Genomic DNA, 16,497 nt, shown 5'->3' with positions numbered 1-16,497 from the left:
ACTTAATAAAAATTACCCATAGTTTGCAATACTGTGTCAAGTTCAACATCTCTCTTCGCAGATTGAATGCTACATTCAGTGTGCATGACTTCACTTTGCCCTAAGGTTTAGAGCATACTGATACTGATCTTGATTGAGACACTGTTTATATGCAACATTAAACTAATGCTTCGCGTATTTCTGGTAAATGAAAGCCACTTCTGTTCAAAACAGTAAAACTTAAATCAGTATTTCACCTCAAAAGCATCATCACTTCTTTCACAGATCTAACACAACAAAGAAAATGCTTCCTTTCATTTGTAGGCTGCCTAAGCTTTAACTGTTTTAAAGGCAAAATTCAATTGAATGTAATATTCACTTGAGGCAGTGTCAAATGATGGTCTAGATTAATAGTAAGCTTTGTTACTAAAGTCCACTTAAACCTTTAAAAGTCTGTGAGTATTCAGGGCACATATACATTTTCTTTAACAATATCTCAGCTGTTTTATTTGTGACATTCCTGCCCTGCTACATACGGCTGAAGAATTCCTTTAATCTTACATTAATTTTCAACCATCATGTATTATCATAACCCTTTACATTTCATATCTCTTCCTCAAAAACTATTGATTTAGAGATGGATAGAACTATCATTTCAAAAGGGAAGAAAATATAAAACCCTCTTATTTGTAGGACAATTTTTTTTGTGATAGTGAGCCCCAGTAGTGAGTCTGTATTGAAGACTGGAACTCATTTATTTACACTCCAGGTGCTTCCCGTGACCAAACAGTTTTGGCAAACTCCTCAGCTAACCAAGATTTTGAAGTGGTGGATGATACTGAAGCTTATGGTAGAAGTACAGTGGCTTAGTGCCATATGAACGACCTGCCTGGGTACAGCCGCATTGGAAGGCTGCACTTGTGTTTGGAGGTAGTGTAATGTCTATAATGAATGATTTCCTGTAATGAAATCAAGATAGAAGGTATTGTGTTAAGCTCTGTTTGAGGAGAAACAGGCCTGTGGCAAAAAGAAGGGTCTGCAAGTATTTCATCAGGCTTTAGAAGTAGTCTTTCATAAAACTTTTAGAAGCATAACTTCTAATAATAAGACTAATTCATTTACATAAAACAACACATTCCACAGAAGGAGTTCATGTATACCCACCCTGGAATATCCTGTCACACTTTGGTCAGGGTCCTTCTTATTCAAGGTTAAACTAATCAATTAAACATCAGTTATTTTCTTTTAATCTCTTGGTTTCATGAGTAATGAATCAGCAGGCAGGTGGCAAACTTCACAGTAGGATTTACAGGCATTAAAAAAAAAAAAATTAAAAATTAAAAAAAAAAAAAAGTTTACATCCAGATTATGTTTTAAACAATTACACATGAACTGTGTCAGAAGCCATCACTCCATCTGCCTGAACCAACTCTTTTAAAAAGTTATTGGACAAGTTTTAAATATAATTTTGAACCTAATTTTTTGTTTCATCAACCCAACATCAAAGAGATGGCAAATAAATGCCAGATTTTCTGTGTATCTTTTGTAACTAACTTCTGTTTTGCAATTGACTTTCATAAAGCCAGATGATAAATCTCATCTCTATTCAGAATTTTCAGCCAAGCTTTTCGGTTTCTTGTGTGGTATGCTGTTTTTTATTTCTTATGCATCCTAAATCTAGAAAATCTGTCTTTTTAATCTTTTAGGATACACTGTAAAATGAGTTTGACATTCCCATAGGTTGTTGTGTATCTAAAAAGAATGCACAGCATATTTGGCCTCCCTTTGTTCAACACTAAAGTATTACACAGGATGTGTTGATTTATCTTCCTTAAGCATTCATTATTGGACATAATTGCCATATCTCTTATTTTTTTTTCCCTTGAGCAGCCCATTTTAATCTCATACCATATGGAAGTGATTGCATGCCATCAACAGAAAAGAAAACCTGAGGTAAGAGTTTGCATTGAGATGAAATACATCTGCTCTAGCCTAAATATAGTCTTTTCAGTGCACAGTGACATAATCCTGGATTATGTCAATAGCATAAATCAGTGTTTTAGTCTGAGGGAGAATATGTTTGCAATCCCCTCTGTGTAAATGTATTGATCAGATGAAGAAAATGACAACATGTGATGGCAACTTGCTTAGCATTTGCCTTATTTTTGCACACTGAGATTTGAATGAGCAAGACTTTATCAAGCTAAGAACTCCATTTTGTACTCCAGGATATTATTTACTATTATATTTTGAATTATTCTCTTATTTTCCCAAAATGTAAAAAATACTTACCCCCTTGAGGTCTAAGGCTTAATACCTGAGTACATTACAATCACAGTAAAGCCCTCTGAGCTATATTCTGAGGTTATCTCTGCATTACTGGCCTATATTCTATATTCTCAAGTTATTATATGGGAAGGCCTGACTGGAGCAATCAAACATGAGGTAGATAGCAGTAATCTCTTATCAACTTTAAGTGGCCTGTGTACATGGAACTACATGAAAAATAGAAGATATGATTCTTGACAGGAGTTCAGGTATACTTCTGGCTCATAGTAGATTTGAAGTCAAATTAAGTTAAATAGTTCACTAAACTTAGTTCTTAAAATCTTCCTTTGCCATTCCTTTGAAACACTGTGAACATTCTTGCGCTAGGATCAGTTTACTCATTTCTCTGCCGACCATGAAGGTCTGGCTGAGGACAGTCTAGAAAAGACTTGAGTAGCAGAAACCTCAGAGGAGCCAGCAGCCAAAACAGAAGATTTGCAGCTGGGTACATTCCTACATTCCTATGGCTAGGAAGCAAAACAGGACCATGTCTCAACATCTTCCTTATTTACACTTACTTCCCATTGATCTTCCTGACCCTGCTCCAGTGTGCTCCAGTTAGTATTCCTCAAGACTGATACACTTCAGAAGCAATTACTTCACAAAATGTGTGCTGGGAGCTGATGTTTCTTGGTCTTGTGACAAAGAAACATTGCTGGATGATATTGGAGCCTTATGCACCAATCCCATTAGGTCATGTGTTTCCTATCCAGTTACTTCCATCAATTTCTTGATAGACTTGGAAGGGTCATAACGGCTGATTCTATGGAATCTAGTAGGCTCTACATAAGATTTTTTTTAATAGCATGATTTTAATTCAATGGGAAGTAGTTGAAGTCCATAGTTCCATAAAATATTGATCTTTCTTACTTCCTGAGAGTTGTGTTGGGAATACTTGAGCTAGGTACCAAAGAATTTACTGTCAGATAATCCTTTAATTAGATTACGAGATACAGCTACTATATGTCAAATATCTGTTGATCAATGAAAAAGCTTGACTTCATGTTTCCTAAGAATGTAAGATCTGTTTATTTGTCACATAATTAGTTTAAAATTTCTTCCAAAAGACTGCAGTGTTCAAGGGAATATTTAAATATATTAGCATTCCATTTAAATGGCCAAATCTAACCTGTGAAACACTGAAACATTTGCCCACTTCTTGTGTGCACCAGATATGTATCTCAACCAGAGATATATAGACCCAGATACAGAGACCCAGATATATACCCTTATATAATCATAAGCAGAGGTCCTGTGGCATGGTGACACCCACCATTCTCCCCCCTAGGTAATCAGCAGTTGTCAGTCAGAGTCTTATCACCAGAAAGGCCTCACGAAGCAAGCTTTGAGACAAAAAAGAAAAACAGTTCATTCTTTCACAAGAATTTCTTCCTAACACCTAATCTAAATCTCACTTCCTCTGATTTAAAACTGCTAGCCTTTTTCCTGTCACTCAAGTCCCTGATAAATAGTACAGCTTTCTCCCAACACAGCTCTCTGAGCATTTCTTCACATTATACATGCTTCAATCTTTTGATCATCCTCGTGGTCTTCCTCTGGACTCACTTCAACAAGTCTATGTTCTTGTTCTGGGGACACCAGAGCTGAAGAGCAATACTCCAGGTGGCATCTCTCAAGAGTGAGGTAGAGGGAGTGAAAAGTCTGAGAGACCTCAGACTATTCAGCCTGGAGAGGAATCTTATCAATGCTTATAAATATCTAATGGGGAGGAGTCAAATGACTGGGGCCAAGCCCCTTTCAGTGGTGCTCAGCAACAGGACAAGGGGCAAGGGATGCAAACTGGAAAGAAGGAAGTTCCCTCTGAACATGAAAAAGAACTTTACTTTGGGAGTGACAGCATTGGAACAAGTATCCCAAAGTGATTGTGAAGTTTTCTTCTCTAGAGATATTCAAAACACACATGGACACTTTCCTGTGTAACTATTCAAGGGAACCTGCTTTAACAGAGGGTTGGATTAGATGACCTTCAGAGGTTCCTTCCAACTCTTATGAATCTGTGATTCTGTAATATTTCCAGCATTTGTATCCCTGCCTCTGCTACATATGTGTTTTATTTTTGTGTTTTAGCCTGGCTAAGTGATCTTGATTTAGACAAGCTGATCAACTGCCTCTCTCCTTCCCATTTTTTGCATTTTGAGACTGAGAGCCCTTATGCCCCCAAGGAAAAGCATTTTAAATATCTTCCAGCTCTTTCGCTTTTTTGTCTCTGAAAGCCTTTCTGAGACTTAGGGTCTTCACTTTACTTTTTACTTGTCTTGTACCCCTAAAGGTTGAGAGCTCTATAATGATTCACTGCACCTCATGCTACCTCTGTTCTTAATCTCACTGATATTCTGCAGTTCTGCATTAGGGAGCAACAAGTCAATCACTCATTGTAATACTTCCCAGATTTTTTCAACTCTGATGCTCCGCCTGATTTGGGATGAGGGTTACACCACCTCAGCACAATGCCAACAACCTATTTTAGGTAGAACTCTTTCTTCTTACAAAGTGACTTCGTTGTGCAGAAAGTTCCCTTCTCCTTTAGTTTCTAGAAAAAATAAAATAAATAAATAAATAAATAAGGGAGAGACTTTTGAGCAATTCACCTGGAATTCTAAACAGACAACAGAGCATTTCAACTGGATTTCCAGACTGAATCGCATTGAATTCTACTTCAGTTGCATTTTGACCACCTACACACGCACCCACACCCATAGGCATAACACATCAAATGATGAATCATTATTATGGAATACAGAAAGTATCACTGAGATTGAACTATTTTTCTGTGAATGTGTAAGTTCAAAGTACATATTTGCACATCTATCAAAACTGTGTTAACATTTTTCACACAAAAGAAGTTGAGAAAATTTTGTTTGTTTTTTGCCAAGTCATTTGATATCCATTTGATATCCATCAACTTGATATCCATTAATGTCATTCAGTGAAAAATGTGTTGTGACAGAGCTTTTGTTCATGACCTTTACAGTTTAAATGTGTTTTGAGAGCGTCAGCCTTGTTGTTACTTTGTCAAGGGTCCAACAGCTGGAAAGATATTTTCTGCACCTACCTGAAAATTGCATACTGTAATGAACTTGTTCAGGAAAAGAACAGAGCACTGTTATGCAACATGGATGTTGAGTCCTTATGTCTTTTTTCTTTCTCTTTTAATACAAGACAGAACATAGAGCAGGATGAAATATGTCCAGCAGTATAGCAAAACCATGGTGAGAACCACTCTTCTTCTTACTTCTTAAAAGTTTGTATGAATGTAATGAACATGACTACAGAGCTTTTAACCACCTCAAGCCCTTTACTGGGAGCTCAGAATACATGGAATCAGAGAGATGTCAGAAGGGTATCAGTACTTTGTTTTTTAATAAGGATCACTTTTACAACAGTATCATACAGATAGTCACCATGAATTTCTTATGTGGTGTAAAATGCTAAGATACATGGCTTGCTCTTCATGAATAGATATTTATGTATATAAGTGTAAATACATAGAAATATAAATGATATATAGAAATAAGAGCAATGTATAACTGTTTAGACATGTTTAATGCTCATGTCTCAGAAAATCACATCTCACATTTCACAGAAGAAAAAAAAGTACATTGCTCTTGGCTAAATATGTAACTAGCAATCTATTTTTCTATCTTTTTCATTGGAGAGAGTATCAGATGTCTTTCAGAGAGAAGCGAACTGCACTCAATTATCATTATTAAGTGCTCAGGCAGCTGGCTGTATCTAAGAACTGAAAATGCATTTTAAAACTTCTGGACTATGAGCATAATTCAAAAATTACACAAGCAGTCCTAAAATCTTGCCTTACTGGTGTTTAAAGTATGCTCACCATGTAAAGGGATAATGTTAACAAAAATAATTATCATAATAGCTATTTTCCATTCTTTCTCTATTATAAACATGTCTGGAAGAAAATTCATTTTTCATTGATTTCTTTCTTTCCTCCTTTTTTTTCTTTTATCAGCTTTCTGAAACAATAACTGATATTGCCTCTAGAAAAGGGAGTTACTACAGTGAAAGGGTTGTTCTTTATCCTTTTTTTATATGAGGCAGATCTGCTGTCATTTAGAAGAGGAAATTTTTAGACAATCATTTCAAAAAGTCTACTCATTCTGCCAGACTCCCTATAATTACTGCTAATTGCATTGTTTCGGAAATTGATGGAGCATTATAAGAAAAGGAAGCAGAGAAGGAAAACATTTTCAGCAAAGCTCTTGGAACGAAAAGATCGTCTTTGCCTACCAGGCACATGAGGCAGTGCAAAGCTGAGAGCCTGCAGCATAGTTTCTTACTTAGAGGACACACTGTCATTTAACAAATTAGTCAAAATATCACTCTTCTCTGCAGTGGACAGATGTGATGTGTTCTATTGTTTGAGTCTGGAGTTTGTAACTGTCACGGTTTGAACGAAAAAAAATCCACCTGCATCCGTGACAGGGGCCCTAGGCCGAAAGGAAAAAGTTAATTAGGAAAAGAAAACAGCGGCAATGATCTAAGTAAGCACACTTATTTACTAAATACTACATAGAAATACAGGATAACACAATATAATACAATATAATTGAAAATTGAGCTAACGAATCAAGCAAAATAGGAGAGAGAATGAGTCCCGTAACCGAGAGGCCTACTGTGAAATCTAGGCAAAACGGCGAAGGCTCCCACACACTCCCCTGAACGCCAGAACTCGAAAGACATCAGTCTAGTCTGAGACCGAGTTAATATAGAGCCCAGGTCCCGTGACCTATCGTGTTGTTCTCTGGGAGATGTAGTCTTCTTCTGTAAGTTGCAGATTCAGTAAGATTATTCATGCTTTATATGATGTTATGATGTGGAATACCGATAGCAAAATTACAAAATTATTAAACCATGACAGTAACACACACATAATTTATTTTGTCTGGGACCTTGGCAAAATGGAGTAGGGATAAGACCTCAGGACTGGGTTCATTGTGTTGCCAAGCACACATTGCTGCTTAAGAGCAAGTTTAAGATTGAAAGAAAAAAGCAGGACACCAGACAAACATGGGCACCAGAACACAGATCCCTTCAATGAAGGTAGAACTATCCCTGAGGTTAGTTTGTTCTTTCCTGCCTTTCTCTTCTACTTTAGCTCTATCAAGCTGCCTTTATCTTTATTTGAGGCAAATTAGTTTATGATTCTTCCTGTATTTCTGATAAACAAATATTTAAAGCAGCTAGCAGAGAACTAGCATTGGTGCCCCTCTACAGAGTTGATTTCTATGCCTTAGATATCAGCTTTAATGTCAAGGCAGGTGACCACACGCAAAAGAAAAACATGGGCAACAGGTGCAACACCTGATCCTTTGTGATCCAGAAACAGGAGTTAGCAGAACTGCACTTCCCCAGTAGGTATTGTTGTAGAACTGGCTGCAACTGAACATCAACAGCTTTGAATTCAACAGTAACAGGATAACTTTGCTCCTTTTTATAGCACGCTATCATATGTATACTAACTACCATGAAAAACATGTAGCATGTAAATTTTCTATATTGAAAATGTATATGGGTATGCTTTTGCACTTGTTGATAAAGGGAGAGATGCACAGTTCAAAGATATTGTACATCTCTAAAGTAAAGAACTTCAGAACAGTGTTCGGTTGTTTATTTCCTCAGTACTTAAGTGCTGGCATAATAACAGAATCATGGAATCATGGTGAAGAAGACCACATCTAGTTCAACCATCAGCCCTTTACTACCATGCCAACTAACCCAAGTCACTCAAATTCAGATTAAAAGGAGGATATTAGGTACAAACATGAACTTAAGTCATATTTGGAAAGGCGTTTTTGTTAGAATATTGAAAATAAATTTCAGATGAGATCCAATCTCCACTTCACAGTAAATGGATTTGAACACTCAGTGGAGATGCATTTGGCCTGCATGTAAGGTATTTCACTGCTCATGGACTTTTTAACAAGCTTATTTTAATCAGGAATAGATGATATTTTAAGCAGAGATAGCTGAATGTCAAAAGGCAGAAGCTTGCCTATTTTCAAAACCATTACTCCAACACAAATAAACTCTTATTAAGTATAATTTTGTATGTTTAATTTTATAAGCAAGCTGATTCAAAATTGCATGATTTTATCTTCAACCATTAATGTTTCCCTTATTTTGCAAAAGAGCTTATATAAGTCATGCAAAAATAACAAAATAAAAATGGTCCACTAAGAGTATTGTGTCTACACATGGAAAAAGTTCATGAGGTTGTCCTTCCTTCAGGCACAAAAAAATGCACAAAATCCATAAGCACTGGCTTCTGTGGGAGAGTGGAGTAACATGAAGTAACTTCTGTGTATTTTAAAGGCACTGCTTGTTTTAGTTCCCAGGCACCAGCACTTCCCAAAGGCTGTTAAATAGCACAGCAACATTTTTATCTTTCAATAATCTTATTTTTTGTCTATAAAAAAGTGAAACAAAATATACCTTCCAATCATAGAGATTAAACTTTCTTTGCTTATATAGTGTTCCCTACCTCAAATGCTGCATAATTCAGATTGTCTATCAACATTCATAAAACTCATTCTTGACAAAAGTAATTATGGAAGACAATGGGAAAAGGGTTCTTGTTTTGTTATTGCTTTTTTTGGTGTTTTTGTTTCATTTTGCTTTGTTTCTGAGAGGGAAGGTTACGAGAAGAAAAGCTTTTTGTATTCATTTTTTTGAGCTGATGGCAGCCATGTGACAGTTCAGTACAACCCTGGACTAATAATCACTGTTAAAAAAGTCAGATGTGTTGGCTCTGTACCATATGCATGTGGCTCTATAGCTTCTGATGGGCACAGGGCACAAGCCTTTCTGTGAACAACTAAGCAGACACATGTTAAATAGCATTACCTGGTAACATCTGCCATACTAATTAGGTCCTGCCTGAAGACTAGCAATGTCTCTAACAACAGCTGCTCTGGTTCTGTTCACCCAGGATGGCATTAATGTGAAAGAAAAGGTTACCTGCTTTCTTTTACAGGTTGTCAGGGGATAGCAGGTTTCACTAAAGGGAGCCAGGGTCTATAAAAGCTTTCTTTCATAAATCTGTACTGGCCCCCTGTAATTAGTTGCCTAGCAGCCTCCACAGCAGGTAAGTGAGCATCTGGCTCCTAAAAGGTTACTTGTTGTTTAGATCTGATCCTGGAAAGCACAGCATCAATGAAACAGAGCTGGACAGCCTTAAGAAATGATTCAGCAATGAAGCATGATTGTAGGAAGAAAAGCAAAAGGATGTAAGTGCTTGCAGATAAAATGTACATATATTAATCGGGAAGCCAGATAGAAGTTCTTTCCTTGGTCTGCTGAACCCTTAGTGGGATTCTTGGGAAGGAAGTATGGGGATTCGTGACTGTTTCTGGCTAGGAGAGGAGAGTTATCAGTCAGAGAGAGGAAAGAAAAGGTTTCTGCCAAACAGAAAGCAACTGAACCTACCTCTCTGAAGCGATGCAGAAATATTTGGTTAAGATTTTCTCCAAGAAATCTGCAGATATACATTCTCCATTGACTTCCTAATAGGGCACAGAGCTGCTCAGTTTCTCTCAAGGCATAGCCCTTTTTGAAAATGTATTTACCAGATATATAAAGTAAGCTGGCATGGGGCCCACAGATTTTGAGACACTGTAAAGGATAAAGGTGGATGTTCAGCTGTGTCTGTTGTGCTAGTTCTTGCATATGTTTGTCTGCATTGTATTATTCATAGGTGTACATATATTTAATTACTTCTCAATTCCTCAAAGCTTATTTTTTTTTAAATACCTTATCTCTCTTTTCAGATCTTCTGCTGAAGTTATTTCTTTTAAATTAAGCCCCAGCCATATTAGTGCTCCAGCATGTTGACCTTTTACTGTCTAAAATAATGGTAGTGAATGGATCAGCATTGCCACTCACAAGAAACCACTGCTATGGGAACAAGAAATCTTTAATTTTCCATCTGAAGGAAGCAAGGTTTAGGGTTTTTTTTTTGTTGGGTTTTTGTTGGTGGTCATAGTTTTAATCATAAAAGCAGAAGTAACAGCCCTCCGGTTACAAGCTGGGAGGTACTAGCTAATGTCTTATCATACCATTTGCCTTATTGCCTTTGGTTGTCTGATTACAACAAAACTGAGTGAAAAATGTCAGCATATGACAGTGTACAAGGGAGAGGAAACACAAGTGACAGAATACACCAAGACAAAAAAAAATTAGAAGTCAACTTGGTGCTTCTTGGTCTATTCTTCTCATCTCTCCATGAGGCTAATAAATGTGCCTGAGGTACACTACTGTGCACAGTGAGTCCCACAGCAAGTGATTGTGCCTTCTCCTGTTAAATTACAGGAACAGCTTTTGTTTCTTGACCTTAAATTCTAAGTGGAGCTAGTGAAAGCCAAAAAAAGAAACTATACTTCAAACTGAAATTCAGACATATTCCAGGTTCCAGTTAGAACATGATTTTGTATGCAGCTTGGAAAGGAATGACTTAAACTTTCATTTTGAAATTCTTTAGGAAAACAATTTCTGGATACCAAAGCTGTTCTTCTCTTGACCTGGTCTAAAAAGGTAACAGTGCTTGAATTCCCAGTTTTCTGCAGCTTTTGTGTTATCTGCTCCAATTAATTTCCACTGAAAACAAATTCATGGGCTTAATACAACAAAAATAACACCTATTTTGTTTTTAATTTAAGTAAAGGGAATTAGAAGATGATGATTATTTTCAGCCTTTAAGAAATTGTTTCTCCTCTTGACATGCTGGCAAAAACAGCAGTTGCATTGCTAGTAGATGAACTGTTGTGCTTTGACTAGCATCTCACAGTCTTGGCAGAGTCAGTAAATGTGACAGCAAGAGATTCTAGTTACAGTTGTGTAGTGCTAAATGTCGGAGGGATGAAAGAGCACACATTAAAGTTCCCTGCTGATACACTGGATCTTATCTAGCACATACTCTTTAATAAAACGAGCACAGAGTAGGAAACTTCTTTGATACACAGTGCACAGAATCTAGGCTTTTTTCTTGCTCATTCCACCAAATGGCAGATCTTGGAGTATTATTTGAAAAAGGCTAATCTACTCTCATTGTGATATATATTGGGAACAAAAGACTTTGCAGTAAAATTTAGTCTATAATAGACAATTAACTACATTGCTGTTTTATTTCCCTGAGATGCATGTTTATGAGTAAATACGTATGCTATTTTCTGGGTTGGTTTTTTTTGCTAAACTTCTGTTTACAATTTGATTTTTAATACTGAGTGTTCAAATAGGTCTTCCTTCAACAAAAGCTCCTATTAACCTTAGTCCCAGCCTCTACTTCAGCAGCAGCTTGCCTTGTGAGACTAAATACTAAGCTGTGGAAAGCAATGTATTTTATGATGAGTTATGATTGATGCCTGCAGACTTGGGCTTTTGTTTTGTAGTATTTTGTGCATTTGGTGATTTTGTGGTGTTTTTGTTGGTGTTTTTTGTTGATGTTGTTTTGTTTTTAAGTATTTTATTTCTTAACAAGAAACAGAAGTGCTGAATTCCAGTCTTTCAATTACTAAGAATCTGGGTTTCTGAAGTAGATTTATTTATTTTTTTTTTTAGTTTAGTACATGATGAAAGATTGGAAAGAGCTTCCTTGCTACTATTTATCTAATTTCTGTGTGCAGCTCGGCTTGCTTGTCAACCAATGCAAAGAGAGACTACCCCACAGTTTTCTTGAGAAAGCTAGATACTTTTAAAAAGCAATTTGTTCTCTACAAAATTTCTACTTCAGTGGATGAAAAGAGCAGAAGTGAGTAGAAAGAACTTGGCCACCTCAATGTCGCTGTTAGGCAGTGGAAAAGCCTGCATCAACATAAAAGTACAGCAGCAAAAAAAGAACATCCCATCATTTGAATTTGAGACTGTCATTGTATAAAGGGGAAAAAAAATAATACAATAAATTTAAATCATGATGATACATTGTGAAGTGTCTTGCTTAGTTTTTGAGCTACTAATATTAATAATGACATATGATATCAGTATTTTTGGTACTGTACTGTTGCAGTATAATCTGTCTGAAGCTGTGTTGGGGTTCCATGATACCACCTTATTTAAACAAAGTAGATTTTTGTTTGGTCTTGCTGATCTAATTTTCAATGTTGTTACCAGGTAGGTTGCAAATTAAAGGTTATTTTTTACTCTGCATGTGATAACCCGACTAGCAAAATAAAGCATTACTTTTTACTGTCATAGCAGTTGTAAATAGGTCTATGTCCAGAGCCAATAACCTCATTTCAAGCCATGGAAGTGTCTGTCCAAGTTAATCATGCCTTTATGCTTATCATTTGTTTGAAACAACTTGGATGCTGTCAAGGATGAGCTGTTTGATATATAGCTGCATTTCTTACTTTGCCACAAGGATTCACTCCAACAGACCAGGGCTCTAGAAAAAAATCATAAATTCTTCGAAAGGGCTGATAATACCAAGTCAAGGGGAAATGGATTTAAGTTGAAAGAGGGTAGATTTAAGTTGGATGTTAGGGGGAAGTTCTTTACTAGGAGGGTAGAGAGGTCCTGGAACAGGCTGCCCAGGGAGGTTGTGGACGCCCCAACCTTGGAGGTGTTCAAGGCCAGGTTGGATGGGGCCCTGGGCAACCTGATCTAGTAATTGTGGAAGTTTAGTGGCCCTGCCAAGCATGGGGGTTGGAATTTCATTATCTTTGAGGTCCCTTCCAACCCAGGTCATTCTATGAATCAGAATATTATTTCATTTTGTGTGGTTTTGTCTCCTGACTGCTAGGTTCTCATAGCTGCATGATGATGTGGCTTCAAGATTATTTGTGTAAGAACAAGCTGTACAGGAAGAGAGGTAAGTAAGACATAGCCATCCTATTATTGTTATGAGGTGGTTATAAATCCTGTCTTGTTGTTCTGGACAGTTCATCTGTTTTCTAACTTGTTCAACAGACTAAATTTTATTGAATAATACTAATCACTTCTTCCTATTATAAATATGAGGCATTTTTATATGCTTTTTATTTCTGCTACCAAAACCTTCTAACAAGTAATAAAATGGGAGACTGACAAAACACAGCTCCTACAGAGGCACTGATTTATTTATTTATGATCATTCCTCCTTTAACATGAACATGCAAAACCAAATTGAAGACAGATGACCTCTAAAGCGAAAAGGCATAGGGAGGAAAAGGTTATTTATATAAGAGAGATCTGAGTTTAGTTTTGTCTTCACATCAGGATTATTTATTTTATAGTTTGGTGTGTGCCAATAGAAATGTTTGTCTTTGCTGCAGAATTGTCTACATCTCTGTAAATAACTTAATTGGGCTGTGAATATTCAGTGATTGAAACCTAATTACTTTGTGGCTTAATTTGAGTACTGCCTGACTGCGCTGGAACTGCAGGCAATTTAACAATATAGACAGTATGTGAACACAGAATGTTAAACAGTGACTGAGATAGAGTTAAAAATTAAGAAATAACTCTTGTACTGTTTAAAAGTATACATCTGACTGGGCTATTTGTACTGTCCAAGGGCTTTATGCAGACAGTTTTATGCACAGTACTTTTCAAAATATCTACGGGGATATTTTTATACATCATTAAGTAATTGCTTTCCCCTCCCCATAGAATTTTATAATCATTTTGCTCATAAAGATTAATGACGTAGCACAATGAATCACATTTACTCCTGTGAACTTCAGCTTTCAGTTTTAATAGCAGGTTAGGTATCATGCAGTTTTTCTTCCTATGAAATTCTTTAAATATTTCCACCAACAGTCTCATTGTTTCTGGAGGGAATGTGAAGTCTGTGCTGTTCCTGAAGAGGGATTTCAATCATGTTGAATTGTACAACATGCAGTGCTTCTGTGGGGTGTGCTACTGATACAAGCAAAATGCAGTCATCATTGAATATTCTTCCTGTTTAACTTTAATCTCTGTCTTCCTCGGTCATGCTAATGATAGAGCAAAATCGTTGTTCTTTTTATACACAATTCCATACCTGTAGTTTTCATCTGACTAGTAATAGACTGTTAATATGACTACTGTTAAATTATATATAGAATTAATATTTAGCTGCCTATAAAATGATGTACTCCTAAAGAAGTCTGCATTTTAAATTGCATTCTCATTTTTAGAAGTGATTAGGTAAAGTTCAAGATGGAGGGGGGAAGTACATTTGGAAAAAAAAATTACATAATATTCTCCAGTGAAAAGCAAGGGAAATGAGAATAATGTAAAAACAGAAGCACATGAATAAAGATGATACACAACACTTGTATTGTTCAGCTATTACTCTGTGAACTAGTCATCAACAGTGATGCAGTCAATAATTTACTAGCAGTTACTGACATGAATAAATAAGGATTTCCATTAATTTATCAGTTTATTAGCTAAGATTCTGCTCTACTTTCATGCCTCTCCTGGAAGATGTGTAAGAATTGTCAGAAGAATGGATTTAAGCACCATCTGGGCTTCACGACTCTGCTTACCAATTATGTTAGTTACATACTAGTTTACACAATTTGCTAACTAACTTGTTTTCTTTAGCCTAACAAAAATATTCCAGGAGGTTTCTTAAATCTCTCCTGCAGACTGTGCCATAACTGTATCTTTCTTCTTCTTCTAAGCAATATGACAAAATAAACAGTACATTCCTTTGGATTTTCAGCATGTACTTAGAAGGCTATCGTCTCCCAGGAACTTTGCAAAAATCAAAAAGAGCAAAAAATTAACTCTGGGTCCAAAGTAGCCCTTGTGACACTGCTCTTCAGTTAATATTCTTTTCTAAGATTTCAGCTTTATTAGGATTAATATGTACTGTTTAATACCTCAAACATTGTTCCTGTAATGTGTTGAAATACTTTTAGTGGTATAACTTGCAGATTTTATGGTTGTGATTTAAGTACTGTGTGGTGATAATGCCTGAGGAGATTTTTGCTCTGTTTTGTTTAATTTTATTTTGGTTTATGCAGCCTGTTATTTTCCTGCAAAGAAAGGGACAAAGCTGAATTTTCTCCTCTGGCATAGCCCAGTGCATGGAACTGGTGCTTAAACTCGCCTTACTGCAATGAAAGTTATGCAATTGTATATTTGCAATTAACTGAGATCCAGATGGCTGTAGTTGCTACTCAAGCTATGTCTAAGTTCAGGACCTCAAATTTTCCTTCTTAAAATTTTTAGGTTGGAGCTATTCTGTGAAAGGTAAAATAGGGACAGAGCATTCAGTTTGTCCACAAGACAGAGAAAAGAATCATTCATTTCCTAATGTAATGTATAAGTCCCCCAAAGAATGGTGATATTTCACTATAATATTATAAATAATAAATAAATAAATAAATAAATAAATAAATAAAAAATAAATAAATAAAGCTGCTCTTAGATCAAAGGTCTAACAACTAATTTTGTAATCTTCTATTACTTCTCCATCTTACCAGCTTTCCAATATGTCACAATATATAGTATGATAATCTCAGACCCCTCAAATCCTAAAACATAAACACTCTACTCCTGACAAAATTCTCTGTACTTCAAAGCATGTGAGTATCATCTTTCTGTGGTTGATCCATCCTTCCTTACTTCCTCCCTCCCTTGTTCCCCACAAAACTCACTGCTGCGTGGGTTGATAAGAAATGTCTCTGATACAAGTACGTGATCTCAAGCTCTTTTGGGTTTTGTTGCAAATGTTTAAATCCCTTTGTAATGCATACTTCAGCTTCAAAGTGAAACTGAGAGGTGCCTTGGATGTAATTTCTGATTCCAGTTGCCCCCTCTAGGGCTGCCTTTGACCCCAGGGAGATTTTTCAGAAGCTGTGAATAGCCAGAATGTGTCCCTTTCCAATTCTATATGGGAAACGCAACAGAAAATTTTAAACATCAGCCCAGCAGCTTTTTCTTATAGTACTTCGTAACCCTTGAGACACAAGAAGACAAGATTAAATGTTGGGTTTTTTTGCACTATGAGACCTCATAAGAAAGAAAGAACTTTTTGAAGGCAGTCAAAGCAATGAACATTCTCAGCAATTTTTTTCTTAAATCTGTAAATGCTTTTCCAATGGATACTAAAAAAGTAGTCCAGAAATTCCAAGCTTCCAGGAAATATTTCTTCAAGTTATTCATATCTCAAATCCAGATAAGGCTATGACCAAGGCTTTTGTTCCTCTGTATTAAAAAAGATGAAAGGAAGAATTGTAA

At 36.3% G+C, this 16,497-nt stretch overlaps 1 long non-coding RNA gene across 1 annotated transcript; it reads left to right on the top strand.

Annotated features, from left to right (window-relative positions):
• The first annotated feature begins 9,469 nt into the window (after positions 1-9,469).
• On the top strand, positions 9,470-15,698 carry LOC146761782 (uncharacterized). Its single transcript, XR_014942592.1, has 2 exons — positions 9,470-9,578; positions 13,085-15,698. It is a non-coding gene; the product is annotated as an uncharacterized LOC146761782 (long non-coding RNA).
• Positions 15,699-16,497: the final 799 nt, after the last annotated feature.

The sequence above is a fragment of the Coturnix japonica genome, chromosome 2, assembly GCF_054131305.1.
Source record: "Coturnix japonica strain WE chromosome 2, WE-NBRP24, whole genome shotgun sequence".
Lineage (NCBI taxonomy): Eukaryota > Metazoa > Chordata > Aves > Galliformes > Phasianidae > Coturnix > Coturnix japonica.
The sequence above is the reverse complement of the archived record's forward strand: the minus strand, read 5'-3'. Positions and strand labels throughout refer to the sequence as shown.